The sequence below is a fragment of the Bubalus kerabau genome, chromosome 20 (assembly GCF_029407905.1).
Source record: "Bubalus kerabau isolate K-KA32 ecotype Philippines breed swamp buffalo chromosome 20, PCC_UOA_SB_1v2, whole genome shotgun sequence".
NCBI classification, from domain to species: Eukaryota; Metazoa; Chordata; class Mammalia; order Artiodactyla; family Bovidae; genus Bubalus; species Bubalus kerabau.
In genome coordinates this window covers 38,743,478-38,771,027 of record NC_073643.1, presented here as the reverse complement: position 1 = coordinate 38,771,027, position 27,550 = coordinate 38,743,478, and the positions used below count along the sequence as shown (strand labels likewise).

Below are 27,550 nucleotides of genomic sequence, written 5' to 3'. Positions count from 1 at the left end.
TAACAAACAAATCAAAACAAACACACCAACCTCTTGCCTCAAAATGGAACAGCTGACAGGCAATATTTTATAGCGGTACTGTGCAACAGAAATAAATTTGAGTCACATATGTGATGTAAAGTTTTCTACTAGCCACATTAAAAAAATGCTAACAAGTGAAATTAATTTTAACAGTATATTTATTTAAATGAGTAGATCCAGAAAATCACTGTCGTATGTAATCAATATAAAAATTAATGAGATAATTTAGATTCTGTTGATCACACTAAGTCTTCAACAACTCTGTGCTGAGAGCACATCTCAATTAATATGAAGTGCATTTCAAGTGGTCAATAATCATATGTGCTAAGCACTTACCACACTGGTCAACACATGTCTATGGATCAAGGGTGGTAAAATTTTAAGTCAAAACCTAAATTTCCGAACAAGAATTCTGAGATGAACGTATCTGAAGAAAAAGAAAGTGAAAGCAATGAAACTATGCTGTAACATCACTGAAGAACCAACTAGTATTCACACAGATATTTTCTATATTACAATTTTTAAAAAGCTATAAAAATCATGTCTAGTACAAGTGGGAAGAAACTAGACTAACACCCATCTCCCTCTTTTACCTGGATTAACTGAATCAAGGTCTTCCACATACTTTCCTCGGATCTTATATTTCAGGTTCCACTTGAATTTGATGCATTATCTCCTGGGCAGGAGTCAAGTCCTCTTAGAAATGGAAATGGAAAACTTCAAGTAGTTGAACAGAAATCAAGTCTCATGGAACAGAGAGAAAAATGTTCTGTCCCTCAAGAACAAGAGATCAGAAGAGGCTCAGAGCTAGACACATGGGGACTAGTATCCTGCTTCTGCCTTCGTGGCTAAGTGATGACTTCAGACAAGTAACTTAATTTCTTGGTGCCTCAGTTTCTTGATTTCTAGAATCAGGATAATCACTGTACCTATTTCAGGGTGATTTCATGAGTTACTATTTGTTAACGTTTCCAGGGATGCACGTTCCACATGCTAGACATCTATGTGCCATAAGGCACAGTTCAGTAGCTCAGTCGTGTCTGACTCTTTGCGACCCCATGAATCGCAGCACGCCAGGCCTCCCTGTCCATGACCAACTCCCAGAGTTCACTCAAACTCGTGTCCATAGAGTCGGTGATGCCATCCAGCCATCTCATCCTCTGTCGTCCTCTTCTCCTCCTGCCCCCAATCCCTCCCAGCATCAGGGTCTTTTCCAATGAGTCAACTCTTCGCATGAGGTGGCCAAAGTATTGGAGTTTCAGCTTCAGCATCAGTCCTTCCAATGAACACCCAGGACTGATCTCCTTTAGGATGGACTGGATGGATCTCCTTGCAGTCCAAGGGACGCTCAAGAGTCTTCTCCAACACCACAGTTCAAAAGCATCAATTCTTCAGTGCTCAGCTTTCTTCACAGTCCCACAGAGTAAGTACTTAAATAGGGTAAATGGCCTTATCAACATGGACAAGGAATAAATACCAGCATTTTATCATAGTACTGATCTTTTTTCCCCTTTTGCCTCAGGCTCCAGCATAGCTCTGGAGGGCACTGTGAATGTGCAGTCTTTCTTGAAAATTAACTGAAATTATCCCAAATTTTGATATTTGGTTCATGTGCCAGGACTCCAGGTCCTTGAACTCAGGGGGAGAGGCCTTGGACACCCAGTGCCTCACGTCGCCCCATGGGGCAGGACAAAGGAGAGCAGAGTTGCAGGACAAGAGTCTATGGAACAGAATCTAGGGCCCAGCTGCATGGAAACAGTAAGTGTTGTGTATCTCACATGATAAGGACCTTCCTGAAAGCACATCCATCCATCAAGTTCCAGAAAGAGTGATAGGCAACAGACAAGGGCTTGAGTAAGCAGCCAAGCCTTCCTTGTCATGAGGAATTTTATTTTCTCCCCGTCTTCCTTGGAGGCCTCCTCAAACAACAGGCCCCTCTGAAGGGACCTGCCTTCCCTTCCTTTTCCTTAGTTAACAACAGCAGAGATCAGATGCAGCAGAACTGAAATCTCCAGACAAAGATGATTTAAATGGCAAATAAATACAGTGTGTGGGAGTAATCAAAATCAGTGAAATGCAAGCCCCACTTCAAGCTCGGATTATTTTAAAGCATGAGCAGAATTGTCAATGAACTATACAAGAAAGAAGGGTGGAAAAAGCAAAAACTACCACCAGCATGGAGCTATGAGGATGGAAAGACAATTTACATTCTTTCTAACTGGGATGGAATCTTTGACGGACAGTGAGGTGGCGGCCTTGCCTCCATAGCCCTCAGTCATTAAGACTTGCTCTTAAGTTTCAGTAACAAAACTTTGTTACACTCACGCTTCAGAGGCCGAGTGTCATCAGAAAGCTGCTAAATACATAACTTCACTGAGCAGAAAATGTATTCTTTCCACAGGTCTGTGCCTTTTACAGTTCATTTCAGAAGCCTCAACTGCATTTTTCCCTTTCGGTGTTGGGAAAATGTCTTTTTTCCTTCTGGCTCTACATGTGATCCTTCAAAGGAAAAGAAAGACAAATCCACACAACATCCAGTGACTCTTTCCACAATGTGGTTGCCACACTCTGTCTAATTTGGTCCAGGCTCTTTTGGCCCATGGGATTCTGGGAGCTCTTTTGGCCCATGGGATTCTGGGAGGGGTGATTTTTCTTCTTTGACTATACAAACTGTCCTTGGTCTAGTGACTGCTCTCTAGTTCTGTCCCATGCGGGCCTAAGTGTCACCATGAACCCTACATCAAAAGAACAAAACCAAGGTTTTCATGGACTCCAGCTCAGAATCCAGCTCTTAATCCAAGTAGGATTATCAGCTTCCATCTGAGGCTTTCAATGGAGTTAATACAACCTCAGCAGGATCTGATCATCTCAGTCATCTTGAACATGCTCTTTTCAACTTCCCAGGCATGAAGAAAACCACTGATTTCAATAGTTTAGATTATTTAACCCTTAGGCACTGAAAGAAAACTCAAATTCCCTCTTCTCTGGGACCACTATTAAAGAATGACAACATATTCTCAACGTATTATGAGAATGAAATGCTCTTCACATCAATTTAGTGTCCGGAATGAAATGTTTTAACTATTCACAATAACACATCTCTGTAACACAGTACAAGAAACACACAAATTCCAAGCTATAGAGAGAAAACTTTGGCTGAGAGAAATGAAATTTTTCCCCGAATTATGAAGAGTCAGGAGTACAACCTAGGAGGGTACTTAGATCATTTTCCTTCTAGTCATCCATTCTACACGTTCATCCATGCTTCTCTAAAGGGACTTCATGTATATTTTTTGAGAAGTTAATAGATAGTGAAGGAAGGGAGGGAGAGAAGGATAGAAGGGAGGGAGGGAGGGAAAGAGTGGTTTTATGGCCAAATTTAGAAACATGTGCTAGAACCCCTTCTAGAATAACTGCGACACATGTTACTATACTAAAAGTTCTACGTCTTTTGCAATAAAAATGAAAACAGATCAATAAATTCTGGCCTCTTTGACTTAATGTAATTTGAGACTTCCCAAACAGTGGAAGGCTACTTCCAAGTATTTTTCACTTTCACACTTATGCCGTCTCTGTCACATCTCAATCGGAATATCCCCATGGAGATGGGTCTCAAAGAGACTCCTACAGATTGCATCATGTGAAAAGAAAATCATTTACGGCAAGCTCCCTTCTCCAACGGAATGATTATTTCTTTTAACTTCAGAGTTTTTAACTCTAAGTCTCAGTTTCCTCTATGGAAAATGAGGATAATAAATTTCATTCTCCTAAGGATGCTCTAAGGATTAGAGGGAATAACCCAATCAAAACGCTTGCATGTTAAATGGCCGACAGTGGGCCTCAGTGAAAACCAGCTGCTGGTCACAGGGAACTCTACTCAATATTCTGTAATGGCCTGCATGGGAAAATAATCTAAAAAAGAAAAGGTATATGTATTAATATATGTATAACCAATTCACTTCACTATACACACCTGAAACTAACAAAATTTGTAAACAAATTAGCTGCTGGTGCTTCTACTATTACTACCAAGATATTCTGCACTCCCACCCAGGTTCACCGTAACAACAAAAGCATGTGCCTGGCTGGCTGTACCACTGTGCCCTGGGCTGTCCCCAGAGGCTCAGCCGGGTGTAGGACTGGCCCCTGTCTGTCTGTCTTTCTACTGCTCTAACCCATCAATCTGCCCTCCGTCCTCTATCCTGAGTCACATCTCCCTTCCCCTTCAACACCACTTCCTGTGTACAGATCCCTGCAGTGACTCTATTTCTCTCTGGTCCTCCAAAGCCTTACACAAGGACTCTGCAAAGAGAGCTCAAGACTTGGCTCAGAACCACAGGAGAAAACGAAGAAAGGACTCAGAATGAGCCTCTCCCAGTTTCAGAAAAGGAACAAATTGAGGGATATTAAATTTCAAAGGGAGCACTCCCCATTCCACTCACCAACACTTTCCTTTTTACAGAGGCTCTGATTCATGACTAAATAATTATCTGTTTAAAAAATGTTCCCGGGCAGAGTTTCAACGCTACATGTCAATAAAGACCTGATTTGACTAAAATTACCAAGTCTTAGAAGCACAAATTTCTCTTCCTCTATAAGGCAGTTGACAAATCAGGTCTTTTCACCTAAAGCCTTGAACAAAGATGACTTAATGACTTACAACTCTACAAATGTTTGCTAAACAGTCCATTTTGCTGTTCTATCTTCTCGGGCACATTTTTCTTTCAAATGCTAATACATCTTTAGGGGTTATGATTGGGATAAATACCCCTTTTCATGTTCTTATTTGGGTTGTTGATGATTATCAAATGGATTCAAAGGCCTCCATTTCCACCATGTTGTACTGAAAAGCCATGTTAAAACAAACCAGTGAACAGAAATCAAACACATTTATACACGTATAGTATCCTTTGTGCAAACACAGAGCACTGTGCATAAACGTTCTTCCCAAGTTGGAGGTAAAAAGAACAGATAAAGGCAATTATAATATTAAACACACAAAAGCCAGCAGAAATCTGACTCTGCCAAATTCTCCAGACCGAAATATAATGTTGCCAAAGAAAACCAAAGGAAAATCTCAAAAGGTAGCAATTTGTAAAAGGAGGATGCCAATCAACTTCAATAAGCTTTCTGCACGTATGTCCCTGACCACAAAATGCTACGTCGGACAAATGTTAGAGGTTTGTCTTGAAACCACAGAAACAAAAACACCTCGCGTCAGGGCTGGGAGGAGATTGCCCCGGAGCCAGCCCTGTGTAAGTGATCTGGTTCAAAGGACGGTGGAACCACCTTTAAAAAGATACCACATGAGCTTGTATTTGTATAAAAAGAGAAAAAGCATAACTGGTACTTGACGGAGGGGAAGTTAAAAAAACAAAAAACCTTTATGTTTAGCTTAAATACTAAGCTGGGAAAGATTGAAGGCAGAAGGGGACGACAGAGGATGAGATGGTTGGATGGCATCACAGACTTGATGGACATGAGTTTAAGGAAGCTCCGGGAGTTGGTGATGGACAGGGAAGCCTGGGATGCTGCAGTCCATGGGATGGCAAGGAGTCAGACATGACTGAGCAACTGAACTGAACTAAAAATATCCTGCATCTTTATTGAATGTTTATAAGGTCTGCCCTGGGATAAACAGACATACTTTTTCTAAAAGCTCTTCGGTCCAATCTGTGTGTCACCAACAGTGCTTAATGAGGACGCACAGTTGACAGGGTGGAAATGGAAAGGTCTGTGGGGGTTGGGGAGGCTTGGCACGGGCCTCAGAATCTGGTGACCTGGGCCGTGTTCTCCAGTCTGGAAAAATAGGATCCCAAGGACTGACACATAAGGCTGCCTCTGGGTAGTAAGCGAGAACCCCCATACCTATCGTTAAAATATTGAAATCCTTGGCAAAATAACTCCTTCCGCAGCGACTTCCCTGAGGCAGCCCAACCAACAGCAAAGGGTTAATTCATAACACCAGAGGGTGGCCCCAAAGGCCCATTCCCAATGCTGCGGCCAGTGCTGTTTATCAAGTCTGACCATCTGTGTCCCCGTGTTTACTGAATCCTGTGAAAAGCATTTTTGTTCACATAACATTTCTCCACTTCATTCTAAGTGTGAAAAGAAGATGAACCCATCAACTGGAGTCCGTGGGGTAATACAGCTTTACAAGATCCCAGGTAAATGAGATAAAGGTCTACTCATTTCTAGAGTGAGATGGTAAAGGAAATACCAGTTCCCTGCCCAGGCTTCTGCTACGCAATGCTTTGAAGCCAGCAGTGCTTCACCCTGGCAGGTCTATAAATGTTAGCTTCTGAAGGGCAAGGACTGCATCTTATTTCCCACACAGACTAATTCCTGGCCAAGTGGAGTTGGTGGGTATAAGCTAAAGGAAATAGTTCAGGGCTGCTATCTGTCAGGCTTGAAGAATGGCTAGGGTTACACTGAGCATCAAGGTAAATGTTCATTGATTTTATTTATTAAGTAGGCTTTTCTATTTTAAATTTTACTCTGCGATGTGCTTATAAAACATTGTTACTGCTTCTCTTTGGCCAGTCACACAGAGGTTTTCCACCAAACACAAGTGGAGAACCATGTCCACCACCATCCTCCCACCAGGAACATCCAGAAATGCTTGAGGGCATGTTTTGGTGCTTTGTGTATTTAGTGCATAAAGGACAAGGATGCTGTGCCTGTGACAGACCTGCATCAGGAAGAACTGACCAAAACCGAGATGCCTATAGTTCCCAAGATGAGAAACACTTACGAACCTTATTCTAGAAAGCGGCCTGAATGGACAGTCTCTGATCCCCTCACACTCTTGTGTTTGTATATGTGGGCCATCTGCTCACAGTCCAGGTGTTGCCAGTCCCTGAGTTACAGTCCTCATGGATCAGCACTGATAATTCTCCTCCTAATCACTTGTCCTGCAAATCCATGACTGTAAAGGTGGCAACCGGGTATGATCATCAAAACACTGAGTCACCAGCACCAGCCAATTGGATTGGAGGTTGGCATGAATTAAGGGGCTAGACCCATCTCTTGAGTGCTGGTTATCAGCTCTGGGGGGTGGCCACCAGTTGATGAAAAGTAAGAAGTAAAATGCGAGCCCAGATGATAGTAGCAGGCAAGGCCTCAGGGATAAAACATGCTCAAAGGAGATTTCTATAAGATTTCTATATGAAAACATGGCACAGGACGGTAAACAACCGACTATCCCTTGGGAAGATGCCTGGCTTATCATCAGGGCCTGAGGAAGGGTGAAGAGAGTCCTTTGTACTTGAATGGCAGAAGGAATAAAACCTGAGTAATGGAGGTCACCATCATTTATTAAGAAACCTCAGCACATATTACGTCAAGTGGCCTTCTCACGAAACTTGAAGTAGGAACTGCTTTCCCATTTTTACAGATGAGAAAATCAAGACTCATAGAAACAGAAAGACAAACACCATATATTATGTATATGTGAAATCTAAACTATGGCACAAATGAACTCATCTGTGAAACAGACTCTCAGACGTAGAGAATCAGACACATGGTTGCTAAGGGGTAAGGAGGGATGCATTGGGAGTGTGGGCTTAGTGGATCCAAATTGGCATATATAGATAAATAAATAACAAGATTCTACTGTACAGCTCAGGGAAACATATTCAATATCCCGTGATAAACTGTCATGTTAAAGAATATGAAAAAGAAAAGAATGTATGTGTGTATAAACCCTGAATCACTTTGGTGTACAGAAGAAATGAACCCAGCGTTGTAAATCAACTATATTTCAATAAAATGAATTTTAAAAAATTCAAGAAACAGAAAGCAACACACCTTTCCTAAAACCACACGGGAAGTAAGCAGCAGCATCTGAGGTTGGAACCTAGATGTGTTCTACAGTTTGGACCTTTCATGAATAGTGAAAAAACATGGAAGCAACAAAGGCAGAAACAGGAAGAGAGAGCAGGAGGAAGAGCTGAGGATGTCCTCTGGAATACAATTTTTCTATCCTGAATATAGGAATAAAATTTTAACGAGCCCATTAAATAAAGTAAGGCTGCCTCTTCTATATTCACTCCCAAGAAAACTCTGACCTCTGTTTGTGCAAGGCCTGAAGGAAGCGGCACTTTCCTCACCAACCTCTTCCAGAATCACACACCCTGAGGGAACTGTACCTTCTCAGAATCCCTTAAAGACCCAAAGTCTGGATCATATGAACGACCACTGTCAACAACTCACCCATCCTTCAAACTCCACCTTCTCCTTAGAGTCGTACCCACAGCTTCTCTGCTCTGCCCCAACCTCTCCCGGGGCAGCAGCACTCTGGTTATGTAGCTGTGCCCCTGCCTAGATTTCCACGAGGACTGTGGGTTTCTCATAACTCTCCACTCAAGTATTTGCATATGGATTCTCTTTGGGGGACTTCTGTCTGTGTGCATAGTTTATTCTATTAAAGTATAAATCTCAGCATCAGCCTTACCACCATCACTCACATGCTATTAGCCGTGGACAGTATGCCAGGAGCAATGCTAAATCCTTTACGTTTATTTGACTAATTCTCATGTTGAAGCAAAATCATTTTCATCTTTATTGCCCTCTACACATGTAAAACCTAGAGCTTCCCTCAAAACATTATGTAATTTGTCTAGTATCATACATGTCTTTTTTTTTCTTTTTTTGCAGTCTCTGAAGTACATATGTCCATCAAGGATAAAATTCAGCACCTTGAATATACTTAATGGTACATCATTCATTCATTCATTCACTCACTCACTCTCAGGGTCCACTACATGCCAGACAGTTCATAAACAAAAAGAATAGGGCCAACCTGCTGCCCTCAGAAGACTCACAGGCTAGTGGGAGAAGCCTCCTTCCCTCCCAAACAGGCCCCCAGGATATAATGAGTGTAATCATGGCGGAATGCTTGGGATCCTAAACAGCTGAGGGCACAGGCATCCGAAGCAGGAGGATCCAGGTGGTCTCGGGTGTCTGCCCCTGCCAGAGTCCCTCACCTGAGCAGCATCACTGCTACCAGCAGCTGTGACCTCTGAGGCCTTGCAAGGTGGTGATGTAAGGACTGGGCCTTCACTCGTCTGTGTACTTATCAGCAAAATGTGGCAAGGAAAAAACTCCCCTTCCCGCCCCCTTCCCCATTTGTACAGATGATTGTTGGTGGCACTTACAAGCAGCTTCAAATGAGTACACAGGTTTTATTTCCCAACAGACGCTAAATAACGACATCCTGCCACAAGCTGAAAATCTGGTTGGCGCTCCTGAGGACGTGTCAGCTTGCAGCGACATTCTCTTTCTAACATCAAGCCTATTTGCAACATAAAAATTTAAAAAGACAAAAATCCCAACATTTTCCTCGTGGATACATCGACCACAGGAAGAGAGGGTTTCCTTCCTGCCTGGCTGTATTAGTTCTCTATTGGCACCTCTTCCCCGGGTGTCTGTGGGAGCCGGGCTGCCTGCTGCATCTGGGGGGTGGGCTGGCTGATTTCAGATGAGTTCGGCTGCTCTGCTCTGCTCTCGTTTAATGCCGCTCGTTCCTTTCCTGGACCAGGAGGCTAATAGCAGGTGCATCTTTCTCTGGAAGATGACAGAGGGAAGAGTGAAAACAGAAACATGCCTGCACTTTAAGTGGCTGTCCTAGGTTTGCTGATATCCCAGTGGTCAAAGCAATTCCTTGGCTGAGCACAGAGTGTGAGGAGGAGAGGACCATAAACTACACAAAAAGAAGATGGAGGGAAGAAGTAGGGCCACTGATGTGATCAATGACCACACAGGCCCTGGTGGTCACTCAGACGGACAGGAGTAATATTTTCTGAGCCCAAAGTCAGAAACATATCCTGGGAAGAGTGGTCCAAATGCAAAAGCTGGACATCCTGGAGACATTCTGAGGGTATATTCAAGGTAATTTCATCAATCACTTGGAAGAATATTTATAAGCTGTTATGAAAACCAGGATGGACAGTCACCAACAAAGAGAGACCAAATCACTCTGAACAAAGGTTGAACGCCTCTGGCAGACCTAGAACAGAGCTTATGATTTATTGCCTAGAACTACTAAGCGACAGTTAGTGGTAAAGAACCCACCTGCCAATGCAGGAGGAGTAAGAAACATGGGTTCAGATACCTGGGTCAGGAAGATCCCCCAGAGAAAGAAATGGCAACCTACTCCAGTATTCTTGCCTGGAGAATCTCATGGACAGAGGAGCAGGGTGGGCTACAGTCCATGGGGTTGCAAGCGACTTAACATACACTAAGCTACAGTAATTGCAATAATGGCAAATAATCATCCAGCAATTGCCATGTCATGGGCTCTGTGTTAAGCACTTTCTATGAATTATTACTCTTAATTTTTAAAATAATCCTCACAATAGATGTTGAGAGGATGCCACTTTTACAAGATGTGGATGCTGAGGCCAGCAGTTTCATAACTGGGCTAAGAGTCCACACATAGTAAAAAGAAAAGCCAGGACTTGAACCCAGGTCTGTGTGGTCCCGTAGATCGCATTTTTTGCCACTACCATGTACTGTCCCTCTCTTGACTCGGGTGCACCTCGATAGCCTTGTCATATGCCCGATTTATAAAAAACCCTCCGAGCTTCTGAATCTTTTGTTCCTGACAGAAAGACTATTCTGTCTAAAAACGCCCACATTTTATTCAGTGCCTGGCTAGTCTAATTTAGTGTTTCTTCCATTTGTATATTAACTAAGACAGTTTCCAGGGAGAACACAGGATAAGATTCAAGATGAGAGGTCTGACTGGCTACTGCCAATCTCTGAATATAGATCATGCAGGGAGGAAATCAATAAAGTTCCAAGAAGCAGAGGAGAAAGGGAAAAAGCCCAGCACTTGGCTTGGTTCCTTTTGTGTCAATTGAGACTATTCCGTGATTATATTCAAAACACTAAACTTATTCTAAATTGATACAAAAATGCACACTGAAATTCCAAACTGCAATTTCTTTTATTCTATCACATATGTGTGCATAAAAGTGAACGGCTGGTCAGAAATTGCTAAGTGATATATAGGCTGAAGCACGTATTGTGTCTCAAATCGGTCTAAACTTTTCCTAATTGCTGATTCAGCTTTGTTGGCACACTCCTTTGCTTGATGCACTCATCAGTAGTAAATGATGGCTATGTTTGATCCATCCTTGACACAGGGAGCCACGGTAAGGTCTTTGAAAGACATTCTCGTGACAGTAAAGAGTCACGAGGGCCCCGCTCGGCTCCCAGCACCTTGCTGTAGTGAGGGGGAAGCCAGATGCTGGTTTATCTTGGCTGGTGAATGGGTGCCAGCTCTTCCCACATACCCTAGAGACCTTGAGCTTGGCCTGTGCTGACAATGTCACCCCTGCCCACCCCTGCCTCCTTCTCTGAAGCCTGGTCAGTGCTGGGGTAGGCACTGCCCGGGTCCCACCTTGGTCCATTCAGCTGCTCCTGGAAGTTGGCACCACTCCTGTCCTCCTCCACCACCGTACTGGTTCGGTGCTACCATCAACCAACAGTGTAACCACAGCCCAGATATTCTGGTGCTGAGGTACGAGAAGATGGCTTCTAAAACAATGAGTAAACATTGCTTATAAATGCTTTGGGGTATCTTTTCATCCACTGAATACACACTTGCTAAAGTAAAGGAAGTCCACATATTAGTCCTCCATTCTTCTCTTGCTTTCTGTTCACTAACCTGCTGTTCTCTACAATCTATAAAGTGTGCAAAAAGGCTGTATGTCAGCAGACTACTGTGCTGGGAAGAGTTCAGTCAATGGAATGAGGTAAAAGGAGCCCTTTCAGGCCAACAGGCATCCTACAACCACCTAACAACGGCAGCACTCCCAGCACTGGGGTCTGTATAATAAACTGTCACTCAGTGTCGCCAGCAGGCTCCCCAGGTGCTTTAGTGGTAAAGAATCCATCTGCCAAGGCAGGAGATGCAGGAGACACCAGTTCAATCCCTGGGTCAGAAAGATCCCTGGAGGAGGCAATAACAATCCACTTCAGTATTCTTGCCTGGAAAATTCCCACAGACGGAGGAGCCAGGTGGGCTACAGTCCACAGGATTGCAAGAGTCAATCACGACTGAGTATGCACATATGCAATGCAGACAGTGCTAAAACCTCCACCATCGTCCATGCCATCCCAGAACAAATGGAGATCTCCACGGTACAACAGTCAGGTCATATCTGGCTAGGCCTTTGAAGTTCATGCTCACAGAGAGATACAGAATAGTAGTAACTCTATCAGAAACAGACCAATAGGGATATATAGAGAGAGGCAGGAAAGTGGGGGGAAAAAAGGAGGGAGCAGGTCGGGGAGACAGAGAGACTGAGAGAGAGGTATTAGCTGATCACACACGCGCCTCCGGGACACTGCAGGTTCAGTTCCAGACCACCGCCATAGAGCGAACATCACAACAAAGCAGGTCGCACAGATGTTTTGGTTTCCCAGTGCATGCAAGAGTTATGTAGGTATGTTTATACGATCCTATAGGCTACTAAGTATGCAATAGCATTATGTCTAAAAAAACAATGTTCATACTGTCAAGAATATTTAATAGCTAAAATGCTAACCATCATTTGAGCCTTCAGCCAGTCATAATCTTTTGTCCTGGTGGAGGGTTTGAAATATTCTGATAATTACTAAAATATGACACAGAGACACGAAGTGAGCAAATGCTGTTGGGAAAACGACCCCAATGGGGTTGCTCAACACAGGGTTGCCACAAACATTCAATTTGTGAAAAATGTAATATCTGCGAAGCACAGTCAAATAAGGTATGCCTGTGTAAGGAATTGTCTCACATAATAATGGAAGCTGAGAAGTTGGAAATGTGCATGGAGGGCCCAATTCCAGTCTGCAGGTTATCAGGCAGAAAGAGTTAAAGCGATACTGCAGATGAAGTCCAAAGGCAGTTACCTGACCATTCTCTTACTCAGGGAAGGGCTAGTCGTTTTGTTCTCTGCAGGCCTTCGGCGGATTAGACAAGGCTAACCCCATACTAGGGAGGGCACTCTGCTTTACTCCAGTCCACTGATATAAACGTTAATCTCATCCCCAAACATTCTTACAGAAGCACCCAGAATAAAGCTTAACCAACTTTCTGGGCACCGCACAGCTCTACCCAGTTGACACCTAAAATCAACCATCTCAAGTATGTGTGCAGAGGAGTGAACCAAATTTCAGGCAGAGTTTAACAGCCACGGATTCTGATTGGCCTAGAAGTTCTCAGGTTCCATGAGTCAAGAAAAGTCCAGAAGGCTTGAGAATCTTGGATATTTTCCAGAGATAGATTTTGCAGCCCATGGAAAACTCCACTAGAAGAGGGTGGGGGGTTGTGAGAATAAAGAAAAACCATGGGGGGAAACCATTAACAGATAATGAATCATCATCTCAGCTTAGCAGCTCCTGCTGCTTCCTCTGACAAAATAGCATCTCTGCCAGGCAAGGTTATTTGGGAGGGGAGAATTCACTTGTGAAAAGCTGGAACCAGGACTTTTAACAGTGCTCTGTGCATATGTGTGCATGTGTGCTAAACTCTGCTAATAGAATATTTATCTAAGGATACATTTTCCCCTTCTCTGATTCCTTCTCTGATTCCTCTTCCCCTCTAAATCCTCTGAACAGTGCAAAGCCTCAAGCTTTGGACAGGCTCTCTGTCTGACATCAATCCTCTCCCTAACTGCTCTTCACCACAAATTTAAATACCATCGATGTTCCTGATATATTTTTTCCTGGATATATTTTTAGCTGATAGTTCCTGAATATATTTTTTCCCAGCCAGCCCAGATCTTCCCTGCCAGTTTCTTACAGTAAAACTTAATATATTCACCTTAATATATCTAATAAGCATCTCACCTGTACCTGAAAGTTTTTTCTTTCTTTAAAATGATTCCTTGTCATCACATGGTCTATAAAACCCTCAAAACATTAAAAAGTCACCCCTGCCTTTTATAATGCGCATGGCCCAGTTCAGATGCAACCAAGGTATACCCCCTGTTCCTTAAGAACCACTTACCATGACTTTTTCTCTCTTATCTCCACCACATCTCTGCTAAGTAGCACCCAGCATGCAGAGCCTAGTGAGAGGTTGGGTATGAAACTAACTCAGTAAGAGGTATGAAAGAATATAAAACCACTAGAACAGATTCACAGTAAGACCTCTGACAGTGGCTGATGCTTCAGAGAATAAAACTTGCATCTAAGATCAGCCACTAAAAGCTTTATTTGTTTCCTTCTTGAAAATTTATTTTAGGAGCCGGGGCAAGTCAGGAATTTTGCTAAATTTTTATCAGGAAAAATAAAAGGAGATGCATCTCTTTTGCATAATTCAATATGCTAACACTTTGCTTCTGCATTTCATGGATGAGCTGAAGCAGATGCTAAGTGGCCAAGCTTTCAGAACCTCTCATGCAATTCCCATTTTACCCAGAAACTGAGGCAGGTTATTGCTAAAATTGGTCCAGGCTCAGCATTTCAACATTTATGGATGTTAAACTAAACTGATGCTGGGTTCCTCAACACACCATAGGCTCAGCTCAGGCAATTTTCAACAAATGGCAAAAGCACAGCCCTAGTTCCTTGTCAATTACGATAACTTCCCCACCCCCGCATAATAAAGATTTCCCATTTTCATAATAAGTTTTGCTTCAGTGCTTTTGATTTGATTTTGTCTGGAACCTAGAGGAAACGGGGATCTTGGAGGCTATTTAATCTGTCTTTGTTTCAGAGAAGAGCAAGGTGGAGCCCAGAGAAATCCAGGGACTTGTTCAAGGTCACACAGCAATTCCCTTTATCTCAGGGTCTCCATTTCCCTTCCCATAAAATGGCAATAACAAACCTATCTACCTTACGGGGTTTTGCGACTATTAAATGAAATATTGCATAAGACAGACTCAACAGAGTGAGTGCCTGGCACATGAAAGAAAAACAGATGTTTGGCATTAATGATCCTCTCTGGGCTAATCCTCTGTGCAGGGGGCTGTGAAGATAGTCTAATAAGTCAGCAAGGCTGGCTGCATTGTGTTCGAATGTCCCACCACTCTGTACATTTGATTTAAAAAACAAAAACAAATGAACAAAAGCCAGAATAGCTACTCTACAGCAAAGCCCCTTCTATCTTTGAACTTCACAAATTAGACCCAACAGTGTCAGGAGGTGGGGTAGGCGGAAGAGGGAAATTTCCCCTTCAAGAAAATCACCCTTCCTACACATAAAAGATGGCCTCTAGGAGAAGGGATTTCTCTCTGCTTTATGAAGCTGGCCTAATTAAAGAAACTTTTCCATGGGTTTTTCAATTTAATAGACATCACCGCAAAGGCAGCCTTGATATGCATGAGAGATCGCCCTCTGCTGTAGGTTTTCATTACTGCACTAATTGCTGGTATTGTGGAGATCCTGGCTCTGGGAGAGGAGTGAAGTCCAGCAAGCCTGAAGGTCCTCTGAGAGTGGAGGACACTGACTTCTTCAGGTTCTGATCCCCCCAGATGGAATGAACAACCTACAGGGCTCTCAGCCAAATGAGGAATTCTAGGGGAGAGGCTGCCCTGGGGTATGGCGAGAGGCTGAGGCTACAGAACCATACTTACGCTTCACTGATTACTCAACCCTGGGTAATCACTGGGTTACTTCACTGATTACTCAATCCAGACAGGGCTCTAAATTACAATAAAGGCCAGTTAACTTCTGAAGCATCCCTATGTTTCAGATGGACAGCAAATTATTACAAAATTCCAACTTAGTGAGTTCAAAGAACGCACAATAGGCAGATGGAAGGTAAGCGTGTTCCTCTTTGTATTCTTGCAGTGCTAAAGATCACTGCTGACTGAATGTCTCCTATCATGACCGGGAAGAGGATTTTTCACTGGCATAAGGAAGGATGATCCAATGGTCATAATTGGCCAGTGATGGCAACTGTCTATCTCTGGAGGTAATCCAACAGAATCTGAAAGCGTCCTTACGGACGTGAAGAAATCTCCAGATTCCAGCTTCAGAGGGACAGTTGGTCTACATCAGTAGTTCTCAGAGTCTGAGATTTCTCAGGCCACACACACAAAAAAGCAAAATAACTTGGGGGAGCAACACAGGGTTTAAAGACACTTATAAAAACTACTACAGGTTTGCCCAGCTATCTGAAAGTAGAACACTCCTATGAAACCTTTCATAAGCTGAAACAGTGTAAAGTGAAGAAGCAATTCTCTTTTTCACAAATGCAGAAGACTTCTCTTTGGATTTCTTTCGGTTAGTGAAAACAGACACTAACGAAGGTCTTTCGTAAAAGCAAAGCAGCATAAAGAGGACTTTCAGAAAACGGGATATCTGTGTTTAATATCACTGTGGTTTCTTAAAACAGGAATCACTTTTTTTTAAAAAAGTAAAAATTCTACCAAAGAATTCTACCAAATGTTTAGAGAAGCGCTAACACCTATCCTTCTGAAACTATTCCAAAAATCTGTGGAGAAAGGAATACTTCCTATCTCATTCTATGAGTCCACCACCACCCAGATACCAAAACCAGACAAAGATACCACATAAAAAGAAAATTACAGGCCAGTATCATTGATGATCCACTCCAGTATTCTTGTCTAGAGAATCCTGTGGACAGAGGAGCCTGGTGGGCTGCTGTCCATAGGGTCGCACAGAGTCGGACACGACTGAAGCGACTTAGCATGCATGCATGCATTGGAGAAGAAAATGGCAACCCACTCCAGTATTCTTTCCTGGAGAATCCCAGGGACAGAAGAGCCTGGCGGGAGGCCGTCTATGGGGTCACACAGAGTCGAACACGACTAAAGTGACTTAGCAGCAGCAGCAGCAGCAGCAGCATGATTGATGAACACAGACGCAAAAATCCTCAAAAAATACTAGCAAAATGAATCCAACAATACATTAAAAGGATCACCCATCATGATCAAGTGGGATTTATCCCAAGGATGCAAGGATTTGCAGGTATTTTCCCAATAGACAGTAAAGAGTCCGCCTGCAATGTGGGAAACCCGGGTCCGACTCCTGGGTTGAGAAGATCCTCTGGAGGAGGGCATGGCAACCACTCCAGTACTCTTGCCTGGGGAATCCCCATGGACAGAGGAGCCTGGCGGGCTACAGTTCATGGGTCACAAAGAGTCAAGTATGACTGAGCACAGGGCAAGACAATCGGTATGATACACAGTAACAAACTGAAGAATAAAAACCACGTGATCATCTCAACAGATGCAGAAAAAATCTTTTGATAAATCAGCATCCATTTATGATAAGAACTCTCCAGAAAGTAGCCAAGGAGGGAACGTACCTAAATATAATAAAGGCCATATGTAACTAACCCACAGCTAACATCATACTCAATGGTGAAAAGCTGAAAGTCAGAGAAAGACAAATCATATTAATATACTGTCATTTATATGTAGAATATAAAAAAAATGATATCAATACAACTTATTTAAAAAACAGAAATAGACTCACAGACATAGAAAACAAACTTACCACTACCTAAGGAGAAAGGGAGGACAGATAAATTAGGAGCATGGGATTAACAGATACACAATTGTACATAAAACAGATAACCAACAAGGACCTGCTGTATAGCACAAGGCACTATACTCAACATTTTGGCACAGCTGGTAAGGGAAAAGAATCTGAATATATATATATATATTTCAGGGTTGGTCACTGCTTCCAGGAAGAGGATGAAAGGAGGGGCAGAGCCACTCCAGCAAACCCAGAAAATACACAAAGAGAGAAAAAATGCTTAGTGTTGCATGCCACTGAGATTCAGGGGTTATTTGTTACACACCACTACTGTAATAGCTAACTGATAGAGGATCTAAATTCCATCCTCTTCCTACAGTGGAAGAGAATAACCTAATGCCATCAGGGCTGAGTGGAAGAGGTGACATGAAGCACAGCACAGCTCTTAATCTCACCCCTACCAAGCTTTTATCTACACTTTGAACGCTTTTCCTATTCCCTGGTTCTAAGAGAAAGTGCAATCTTCTGCTCAAGCAAAGAAAAAACAAAACAAGTTACCTGGGACCAAGATGGGCCACCGTATTCTGCTACTTTGGACACTGAATGTCAATGGATGTGCCTATTTTTCAAATATTTGCAGATTATCTTTGTAGAAGCTCCGACTTTAACAAATTCACTTGCAATTGTTCTAAATGTTTCACTGACTTGCCTTCCTTAGCAGGCACTGTGTGCAGCCCACAGTTTTTAACTGTTCTATAGAAAGTCAGCCTGGACCACGGGTCACAGAAATAAATCTAAAATTTACAAATTAATAACTTTGGACTTTGTGCCAGACACTGGACCTCTCTAAGGCTATTTTCTCATCTGTAAAACCTCCTACTTACTTCAGAGGATTGTAGAGAAGTTTAAGTCATGTATACAGGACAAGGCTATGGAAGGTGCTCGAAAAATGCTTGATTCTCCCATGTTGGTGCCTTGGTCAATATAAACTTCAACAAGACTACAGGGAGGCCACTTGGGGCAGAAGCAAGGACTCTGGTGTCAGAGGAAGAAATGGACTCTCATCCTGGCTCCGTCAACCACCAGCTATGTGGAACAAAACCACTTCAACCTTCTGAGCCATCACCTGAAAATGGTCATCATAAAAAAACAAAAGCAAGGAAATAATCCCATGAGATAATCTATTCAAAAGGGTTTTGACAAACTGTTAAGAGCCATTCAAATATAAATTCTTATTCGTGGACAGAAATACAGTGACATTTTCATCTGTACTGGTTTTAATGGCACTTCACTTAATAATAAATACTTAATAATTAAATACTATTGAAGACTAGTTATAAAAAAACCATAGGAATTTATATAAAATCCATTTATTGAGAACTAGCCAATCAAAAATAAAAATGTGATTTAAGGGGTTTTCAAAGAGGGGTAGAAAACCACAGAGTTCTGTTAGCTCCAGTATTATGATTAATGGCCCTTTTGGTCCGAGGAGATGATGCTCATGAAAGCATATCACAGAACGCAGAAGGGTGAATGCAGGATTCAAATCTCCCTCATTTTGTGGGTCACAGAATGAGAGAACAGCGCCATACAGGGAAGCTAGCTTAGTAAATCCACATTCTGAGAAAAGAGTGAAGAAAAAAGACAGAGACAAACCACCTATGTGAAGCTTTTATGTGGCCTGTAATAGAACCTGACTTTGGTCCACATACTGTGATATATTAAACATATGGGTCATCTTTCCGAAAGAATGTTCAACTTTATTATTTTTGCATAGTTCCAAGCTGATATTACAGCCCCTCCAACTGGGCAATGACAGAGGTGGGATTCCAAAACATCTTTACAACATGGGCTCTGGGGTCCTCATGCAGGACTTGGGCCCTGGGATGAATGTCACAATTAGTTCCATGTGTGAGAAAGGGCAAGCTCTTTTGCATCTCGGCCCTGTTCCTGCAAGATTTCTTGTTCTTTTCATCGTCACAAAGTTTTAAATAGAACCTTTGTGTCCCTGCTGTAGGACTCAGATTCTCAAGGATAAGTGAAAGGGCTGGAAACAAAATATGTTCATATGCTTAGTTTATCAGGATGCTGGTAAATAAATAGCCTAAAATCAGAAGATTCATCTGAATGTGGTCACAGGAGTCTTCAGAAGTAAAAAAAAGGTAACACCCAACTAACACACATCTTTTCCTACTGGTAAGAGTAGTCTGATTCACTCAGGTGAAGAGATTAGCAAAAAGGAAAATAAGATAAGTCAGACATTTTCAATAATGTGTTCGTATTACAGGGAAGTTGAAGGACCTTCTCTGTTAGCATGGACTCAAGTTCAAGAGTAGAAAGCTGCCGCTGATCTTAATGCTAATAATAATATTTAGCTATTGCCAGACACTGTGGTCAAGGCTTTCCATATATAATATACACCATTTAATATTCACAATAATCTCACGAAAGAAACATTATGCACTTCATCATGCTGAGGGGGAAATGGGAACCTGACAAGTTGTAGGATTTGCTCACAAATTTAGGTGTTAGAAGTGTCAGGAAGTGCATCCTGTTCTGTCTAAATTCAAAACCGTCCCCCGACCTGGCCCAAATAACATCCACAGAGAGATTTAAAACACCAATCTTCTGATTCCTAGAATCAGATGTCTTTAGCATAAAATCATTTCTTGTTAAAGACAGACTTTAAAAGGAGGAAGGTCTCACACAGCCTCCTCATCCTCACACCCCTCCTACCCCCATCTGCCAATCTCCAGAGAGCAGGGCTTAGTTTGAGAGCAAGAACAAGTTAAGCAACACCCTTAAGCAACTGACATGATTATCAGTTATGAACTGTCCACTGCAAAGTAGAAGTTTTATATCTGTAACTTGTAATTTTAAAATACATACTAGAAGGTCATTTTTTAATGTTCACAATATTTATAGACCTTACTTAGGAAACCACCACATTAGATTCAGATTCTGATCTTTTATCTGCCAGCAAAAACATTTGCTTATAATACTGAACTTCCTCTCCCTGCCAATCAGTGTTCTCAACCGGATATTCCAGGTAGTCTCCAAGAGGCTTCCTAGGTCTAAGGTTCTAAAGGACAAAGAAAGGAAAGGTGATTTACTCTGGGATTTATGTAAGATTTGCTTATCATGAATTGAGCAGGAGTGTCGCTGGTGGCTCAGTGGTAAAGAATCCACCTGGCAATGCAGGAGAAGGCCCCCCCAGTGCGGGCCAGGAAGATTCCCTCTATAAAGAAATGGCAACCCATTCCATTTGCCTTGGAAAATTCCATGGGCAGAGGAGCCTAGTGGGCCGCAGTCTATGGGGTCACAGTCAGACAGGACCGAGCAACAGAACACACACTTCCCTGGTGGTCTAGTGACTAAGAATCTGCCTGACAGTGAAGGGGGACCTGGGTTTGACCCCTGGTCCCGCAGGATCCCACCTGCTTGGAGCAACTAGGTCTGTGCGCCACAACAACTGAGCCTGTGCTCTAGAGCCCAGGGGCCACAGCTACTGAAGCCCACGTGCCTAGAGCCCGTGCTCTGCAACGAGAGAAGCCATCGCAATGAGAGGCCCACGCACCACAACTAGAGAGTAACCCCCACTCGCCACAACTAGAGAAAGTCTGCACAGCAACGAAGACAGCACAGCCAAAAATAAACAAGTAAACAAATCTTAGAATTGAGCAATAGGGTCTTTGAAGGAAAGTCTTGCATCTAGGAATTTCTCAAAGTACTCTTGAAAGATGGATGCATACTGAAAAAATTTTCAGTGAGCCAAAACATAGTCTAAAGGACACAGAGGCACTTTCTATTTAATGATTAATGGCTCCTCAACTGGAAAAACATGTTAATAGGCAGCTTTGGGTAGTAAGTTTGATAAGCATGGGCACTTGCATCTTCGGTGATGACCAACCAACCCCGCTGGCCTGAAAGAGACCACCAACTAGCAGGGCAAGCTGTCAAGCTCTTCGCTCTGGAGACCATTTTGAGAAGATTGCTTTCAGGCTAGCCAGTCTTGACCTCAAGCAAGAGACTCAAGGCATGGTTACCGTTCCAGGCCTCTGATGGGATGATACACCACTCGCTTTGGCCGTTGACAATATCTCAACATGCCCAGCCCCAATGTGATTCGGTCAAACATATCCAATTGTATTCTCTTAAGACTGCCCTTATAAAAGTTTAATAAGAGACAAGAACTGACATTTATGGAGCATATGCCAGGCAAGCTGCATAGATCGTTGTATTTAATTTTTACAACTGTACTCTAATCAAGCCCATGAATGTCAACGGGAAAACTCCAGAAGGCCAGGCCAAGCTCTTGAACCAGGGTAAACCTCTTAAATTCCTGTGTCATGATTCTAACTAACTGATTGCCAGAGCCTGAGTACCTTGTTTGAAAACAAAAACCTCAAAGTTCAATAAAAGATGCTAAGTCCAGCCCAACAAGAGTCATGAGTTCTTTTTAGGCAGTGAGTTCTGCAGGTAGAAGGATGCCACCCTGTTATGGTAAGAGTAAGAGTGCTGCATAAAGGAAACCTCCCCAGCCTTCTCTCATACATGCTGAGAACCTGGAGAACTTGCCCTGTTATCTGTGGTGACCCTGGAATGCTATGAACATAAAAGTCGCCAGCAGCTGGTTTAACTTATGCATTTCTCGACATGGTTTTCAAACATCTTGGAAATGAGAGTGCACATAACGAACTTGCCTGAACTTCATATTTCCTCTCTCAGCTCTCCTCCTGAGCCTCTCCCAGTGGCCTGGCCAAAGTCCAAAAGCAAACACTAAACTTGGATGTTTCAGTCTCCTTATTAACCTTTACAGCAATAACTTCTGATTCACTGTCATGTCTTCATTTCCTTAAAATCAGCTCATCAAGAGAAATGACCTGCCCATGTCTACCCTGTGCCCACCCCTCAAAAAAAGACGTACCATACCAGAGATTCAGCCCAAAACAAGCCCTGACTTTTATGACAGAAACTCTCCAAAGGGGAATCAAGTATTTTTGGAAGAATTTCGAGCATCTCTCTGGAGTGACAAAGAGATGGCTTGTTACCAAAAGCCCGTGAGGATATAATGGAAAGGAAACTGATGAAACCACTTTCAAGTGTCTCAAAAAGAAAATTAAAAAAAAAAAAAAAAAAAAGAGGTTTGCTCCTGATAGCTCTCAGGGAAGATGTACTTGGTGCTATCGTACTTCCTGGAAGGAAACAAGCAGGAGGAAGAGAAACCGGAGACCTCATTATCTAAATCAACATTCCCCTTGAGTGTTTTTAACTTATGAACAAATGAAGGCATCCTAATGTCCTCATATTTTCTTCCTCACCCTCAACAGGCCATCTTTCGATTCTCAAGCTATCATAAGGTGCATGTGGAAGTGAAAAGAAGACTCTCATCTTCATGGATTTTGACAAAAAGAACACCACCAAAAAGCGAGTCCTCATTTTCAGCTAACCAATAAATAGAGCGGAGCGGAATATAGGAACGGGAGCTATTTTGAAGGTTTCCCATGGTTACAGCTGCTATGGAAATGATTTTCTTCTCTGGGGTTTTCAGATATGTGAGCCTAGCTTCAATCACGGTTTAAAGAAGGACAACAAAGGGAGAACACGAACAGAAATGGCTTCTTTTATTTAAAATTTTAAAAGCTTCCATACTGGGGTGGGTGGGGGATGGGTGCTGGCACCAATGGTCATGGTAACCTCAAAAGGCTCCATCAGAGTTGCCCAGCAGGGAATGAGATCAATCCCTTATAGTCTGGAGAGAAACCTGTGATTCTTGGACCTACACAGAGACAGGCTGATCTTTTAAAGCACAAATTGAATCTTAACTGCTCTGTGTAAAATCATTCAACGGCTTCCCATTAATCTTAAGATAAACTCCTCAATTTCCAAGATGATCTGGCGCAGACATTCTTCTCTGCCTTTCATTCATCTCTTCCATTCTCTGCCTTATTTTCTGTACATCTGCTGTCCTGGTGTTCAGTCCAAATATGTGACATTCCTTCCTGCCTCAGGACCTTTGCACATGCAGTTACCTCTGCCCAGGATACTGTTCCCCCTTCACTTGCCTATCACTTGGTTATCTTCCAGATTAAATGGCTAAATATCATTTTCTTCGGTCCTTGAAGCTTGATCAGCTCGACTCGCCCTTCCCTGTAGAGTACTTGCTACAATTAAATAAAATCTGTAATTGGATGCTTCATGCTCCGTGAGTATGAAGAAGTAGAGTAGAAGCCTTATGAGGCAGGAACTACATGTATGCTTTGCCATGCTGTACATGGCCTCAGTGCAGTGACTTGTATATTGCAGGCACTCAATATTTAATGGAGAGATGATTTAATGGCATGTTACAATTAGGCAGATTCTAATTGTCTCTACCCAATGCAGAGGTGTGATAGTTTTCTAAGCCCCAAATATCCCATCCCTGTCAGTTTTACAGGATTTCATAAATATGGACTGGAAATGGTCTGTATCAATTATATCTCAATAAAGCTAGAAAAATATGGACTGGAGTTACAGCTCAGGCAGGGTTTAGGTTTTCAGTTAGTATGCAAGGTCAGATCAAGAAAAACAGTGGTTCTCAACCAGGGGTGATTTGCCTCTCGGGCACATGTGGTGATGTCCAAAGATACTTTGGGTTGTCACAGCGTATAACTGGTAGAGATCAGGGATGCTGCTAAATATACAATGCAAAAGACAGCTCCCCACCAAAACAAAAAAACCAGTTATTCAGTCCAAAATGTCAATAGTGCCAAGGCTGAGAAGCACTCATGTAGACTGTCAACCACAAATTGGCACTTGCCATTGGCAGATGCCCTCTACCTCTACAAAGATTATATCATGTTGCTTCTGCGGTTGCTGATTTTGAACACCCTCCTGAAAGGAGTTCAGAGTGAGAACAGAAACGAGGCACTCTGTGCTCTGGGAAAAACTGGTGAAACAGGTCTTCAGATAATTAGATATTTTCAGGAGCTGATCTTATGAGCCCAATTCTTGTATCTCCTCATATTTAAAAAAGCACTAAGATCCTTCATGGTGATATCTGCTCCTCATGGTTAGAGGTAACCTTCATGAAACTAGCAGAAACTTTCTGCAAAAAATGTGTGCTGGACTACACGTACTCCCACTTCACCAAAATCACATATATACTGACCCTCCTATCTCTTGGGAGCAATTTCTCAGAGCTATGTGAAATGCTGCCTCCCTTCCCTGCCCCAGTGATAGTCCTCATTTTGCCCCAGATAAAACCTGACTCACAATACTCACATTGTACATTTTCTTTAAGTTGACAAGAGTAAGATAACTCTTCACAACATACTTGAAAGAGGTGCCATCTTGGAAAGTGATAACCATTTCTCCTGATATATCCATCCCACCAGCTTTCCTCTAGTATTTACAAAAGGCACTGCAGCTTCATATGAGTGCCAGAGTCACGAGCGTGCACCAAAGACCCACAGTGCATTAAAAATATGTATCTTTAAATACTAACATCCCCCTCGATGTGGCAAAAAGCCCACACCACCAGAGGCACTGGGAAGCTGAAATCAACAAGAACCAAAAGATTCATGTACTTCCTATTCTGATCACACTGTGCTAGGTACCACCATGAGCAGAATGACAGGCAAAATGTCCACACTTATTTATATCCTTCTCTTTCACTCTGTCTTCCCCAAACAGATTAGGTGGTGAAACATGAACACACCTGCCCAAATCTTGCCAACAGGGTCAGTGTTCTGTCATTGAAATGCCTCTAACAACATCCCCCCAAATACTTCCCACTTCCATACAGGTGAAAACTCTAGAGGATGCATTCTTCTGGATTTGTCACTTTCTCACACAAATGAGCCTATTAAAATGCAAATTCTTATAAGAAACGTAAATTCTAGGTAATTTTTTTAGAGGTAAGCAAGTACTTTACCTTTCAGTAGTGAGGAATTTAACTTATGAAATGAACAGATACAAGAGAACCGGGCACCAAAAGTTAAGGGATTTGGCAGAAGGTAAGATCTGGGTTGCGTATACGGGGGCAAAACAGTAGGAGAGAGCACTGAGAATAGGGTCCGTAGCTGTGGGACACCAGGCAAATGACATAACCTCTCTGTGCCTCAGTTTCTTTCCCCGTAGAATGGATATAACAGTGCCAGTCTCAGAGGGTTTCAGGTGAAGACCAAATGCAATAATGGAAGTTAAGCAACAGACTGGTCCTTGACCATACAATTTTTCCCAGGGTGGGACTTGATCCAATTGGAAGAAGATTGTAAAGAGAAGAAAGCCACTTGAAGAATTCCTACATATTTAATACAGTCAGCATTCAATAAATATTGCTCAATGTTTAATTCATTAATTTAAACTTTCCTTCGGCCCTTGTGCCTTGCTGACAGAACACTAATATCACAGTCAGGATGCCAATGAATCTAGTTCAACAACTACATTTCCTAACTTCCCTTGCAGGTAGGGATGGTCATGTGACCATGTTCAGGCCAATGAGGTGGCATGCGTGGCTCGTCCATGAAAGGAAGATAATTCAACTGAAACAACACTTTTCCTCCTTCCCTTTCCTTTCTCCCTGCCTGAAATATACTGAATGTACAGGGTGGAGATATGGGACTGGATAGTGGGGGGTGGGGGGGGGTGGGCAAGAAAAGCCACAGTGTTCTCTTGAGGACAAGAGAACATGCTAAGGATTGGATGAGCCGGAACAGAAGGGTCTCGGGTGAAAGCACTGAGATGGCAACCCACCCTTGATTGCACTTACTGGGTGTTCCTCATTATGTATTAAAAATAAAACTCCTACTGCATTTAAGCTAACTTTTGTTTTTTTAGGGGGGAGGGTCTGTGTTACCTGCAAGCACATACAATTCTTCACCAATAATACACTTTTCTTACCTTACAGAACAGTGTCTATACCTTTTCCTGGGCTTCCCTGGTGGCTCAGATGATAAAAAATCTGCCTAGAATTCAGGAGACCCGGGTTCAATGCCTGGGTCAGGAAGATCCCCTGGAGAAGAAAATGACAACCTGCTCTAGTATTCTTGCCTGGAGAATTCTATGGACAGAGGAATCTGGCAGGCTACAGTCCATGGGGTTGCAAGAGTTGGACACGACTGAGCGACTAACAGACTCACATACCTTTTCCTGGTCATATTGCTTCCATGGTTTTAACTACCTACCCTCAACTTCCTAAACACAAATGACTAACAATATCTATTTAAAAAAATTTTTTATGTATTTATTTTTGGCTGCACTGGGTGTTCGCTGCTATTCATGGGCTTTCTCTAGTTGAAGTGAGCAGTGTCTACTCTCTCCAGTTGCAGTGCATGGGTTTCTCATTGTGGTGGTTTCTCCTGTTGCAGAGCATGGGCTCTAAGGTAAGAGGGCTTAAGTAGTTGTGGCATGCGGGCTTAGTTGCCCTGTGGCACATGAAATCTTCCCAGCCCAGGGATCAAACCTGTGTCCTCCGCATTGGCAGGAGGATGCTTAAACATGGAACCACCAGGGAAGTCTGACTAACAATGTCTTTATCTGAAGCCCCAACCATACTCTTGAGCCTGAATCCAGGATAAGCCTCCAAAACGTGTCTATCAGAATGTCCTCTGGGCCATTCAACCCTGTCTTACCTGAATCCCTCCTCCTTTCCTTCCCTCTCTTCTTTTCCTCCTCCTGGCTTTCGGTATTCAGCATCACCCAGTCTCCCAATGCAGAAACCTTTCCTTCCTTTCAATCTCTCAATTTCAAGTCAGCCACTGAGTCTGAAGGATTGGCTCACAGATGCAAGTCTATACTGTACCCATGCAGACTAGAAGAGAGGGTAAGGGATCAGGGGAAAAGGGCAGATGCTCACAAAGGCCTTTTTCATGCTTTATCTTCCACCTGGAGCTCCAGTCTCCTCACTTTCTGGAGCTGACACGATGCCACCAGCAGGACTTTCAATGAGGAGCAATGTAATCACCATATTTCACAACAGTCTGCCTCTGTCGTTAAAGCAAAAGAGGTACTCGGGACAATTATCCAGTTCATTGGGCCTGGTATATTTTTCTATTCTGAATTCCTTGCAACTGATGGTAGCACTGAGGAGTGTGCATGT

The 27,550-nt window shown here is 42.8% G+C and overlaps 1 protein-coding gene and 1 long non-coding RNA gene across 5 annotated transcripts in view; both read right to left on the bottom strand.

Moving 5' to 3' along the window:
* Nucleotides 1–27,550, bottom strand: part of PRICKLE2 (prickle planar cell polarity protein 2) — a 389,100-nt gene that overhangs the window by 285,830 nt on the left and 75,720 nt on the right. The window lies entirely within an intron of this gene.
* LOC129635417 (uncharacterized) lies at nucleotides 9,187–18,571 on the bottom strand. Its single transcript, XR_008706272.1, has 2 exons — nucleotides 18,354–18,571; nucleotides 9,187–9,588 (listed from the first exon to the last, which is right to left on the bottom strand). It is a non-coding gene; the product is annotated as an uncharacterized LOC129635417 (long non-coding RNA).